Genomic DNA, 2509 nt, shown 5'->3' with positions numbered 1-2509 from the left:
AGATATTAAATAATTAATAATAAATAGAAGAATACGCGGAATATTAGCATTAAATGTTGTTTCTCCTTTCAGGTAAAGTGTTTAGTTGATTTTTTACATGACATAATATGTTTGTAATATTGTGGTTAATAAAAATGTTCTCCTTCAGAGCAACACAATTTTGTTTCTGTTTCGTCGTTTCTGCATTAATTGAGTGCCTAATGTAATTATAACACATTATAAAACATTTCTACAGCTAATAAATAACAGCGATGGAGAAATTAAGGTTTGAATTCGTAGTTAAATCGGGTGAAGATCCGAAAACAAATGTAATCTGCATGGCTTCAATTACGGATGCTGATAAACGTGTCTTTTAATCCCGGAAAAATTACAACCGGTAAGACTACATGATACGATTTTAGCAACACAAGGTTTCCAAAAAGTAAGAAACACTTTGCAAAGAAGACACGACAAGAGGCAAGTGTGGATTTCAGTGACACCAGAAATAAGCGAGAGTTACATGGATGAAGATGGAAATATGCAATTTCAGGGATATCTGTTGGAGGAGATTACACCAGAAACTCGGGAACAGACTCCGGCGGCTGGGATTTCAGGAGAGACATTGACAAAAATTTTGGAAAATATTTCCGGAATTAAAGATGTGTCAAAGCCTCAGAATATAAGAAGTCTGACTGAGAAATTCGTCTTAGAAAAATTCGGCAGAAAAACGTCAAATGTGTGTCAATGGATAGCTACTTTTGAAACTGAATGTACCCGATTAGGAATAGACGAAGACTCGAAGAGGATTGAAGCTCTTAGGTTATTTTTAGAGGATTCGTGTCTTGACTGGTATAGTTCAATGCTTATAAAATATACAGTCAACTCGGAATGGTCGATGTGGACAAAAATATTTTGCGAAACTTATGCGGACAAAGGTTGGTCGCCAATCAGGTATGCTATGTCATTCAGATATATACAGGGATCGTTACTAGAATACGCGTTAAAAAAAGAACGTCTTTTATTAGAAATAAATAAAACTATGGACAAACCGACTCTGATAGATCTTATAGCTACAGGGTTGCCAAATTTTGTAGCTGACAAAATTGACAGGAAAAACTTGAAAGCAGCCGAAGATTTATTTAATAATCTCAGAGGTTTAGAACATTTGGTAGGTAAAAAGATTCCGGAAAAGAAAATTGTTGTCTTTGAAAATAAAACTAAAGAAAAAAACGAAAAAATACCGGCCCTGCAGAATTTGTGAAAAGGAAAACAAAACAAATCGGTACCACCTTGAATCTTTGTGTTGGTTCAGGAACAAAAATAGTGACGGCATTAAACGAGATCAAATAAGAACTGTTAATAATTCTCAATTGGAGACAGAATTAAATGAAATAGATCCAAAAAACTAGAAATCCCGCCATTAATCAAAATTAAGTTATTGTTAAATGACACCTTGGATGTCTTTGGCGTTTATGATTCAGGATCAAATGTGTCTTTAATAAATTCAAAATTGTTGTCATTGAATGACAATTCGATTAAGAATAATATTAAAACTGCAGGTCTAAAAACGATTAATGGCGTAAAAAAGTCTATAGGTATAGTGACTTTAAAGATAAAAATCTTAAACATGGAACAGATAATAAATGTTTTCGTGATAGATGAGGAAAATTTTGACTACGATTTCTTGGTTGGATTAGATTGTATAAAAAAATTTCGCCTCACTCAAAACGAAAAATTGGAAGTTACACAAAATATTGATATTTTAAAAAATAAATATAATGAGAAGGTAGTATGTGCCGATTCTGGAATAATTCCTGACTTTTCAGGTAATAAAATAGAAGGGAAAATATATAATAACAATAAAGATGTGAGCAGCTTAGGAAAAACTGGAAATGACACAAAAAATAAATACAAAATAAATTTTAATGAGCACATAGAGGTTGCCAACTTTAATATATTCATAAATCATCTCGACCATCAGCAACAATCTGAAATAGATGAATTAATTAGCAAATATACATCACTTTTTGCAAAAGATAAATACGATATAGGTACTGTAAAGGACTATGAGGCACATGTGGATTTATTAATAGATAAATATTGCTGCAAAAGACCATATAGGTGTACTATTGAGGATAAGAAAGAAATAGAACAGCAAATATCAAAATTACTAGAAAAAAAGTTAATTGAAGAATCTTATAGTCCTTTCGCCGCACCAGTAACATTAGCCTACAAAAAAGAAGATGGAAGAAAATCGAGATTATGTATTGATTTTCGTGACTTAAATAAGATTGTTGTTCCTGAATCACAACCATTTCCACTAATTGAAGATTTAATGACCAAAACTAGGAATTGTAAATTCTTCACAACACTGGATATAAACTCAGCATTTTGGTCAATCCCTATGAAAATCGAGGACAGGAAAAAAACTGCATTTGTTACTCAAGAAGGACACTTTCAGTGGACATGTTTGCCGTTTGGTTTAAAGACTTCGCCGGCCATTTTTCAGAGGATATTAAGCAGCATTATA

The 2509-nt window shown here is 32.4% G+C and overlaps 1 pseudogene; it reads left to right on the top strand.

Annotated features, from left to right (window-relative positions):
• The first annotated feature begins 239 nt into the window (after positions 1-239).
• On the top strand, positions 240-1791 carry LOC141438784 (uncharacterized; annotated as a pseudogene).
• The last annotated feature ends 718 nt before the right edge of the window (positions 1792-2509 follow it).

This window comes from Choristoneura fumiferana, chromosome 19, assembly GCF_025370935.1.
Source record: "Choristoneura fumiferana chromosome 19, NRCan_CFum_1, whole genome shotgun sequence".
Taxonomy (NCBI): domain Eukaryota; kingdom Metazoa; phylum Arthropoda; class Insecta; order Lepidoptera; family Tortricidae; genus Choristoneura; species Choristoneura fumiferana.
This window is presented reverse-complemented; position numbering and strand designations above follow the sequence as displayed.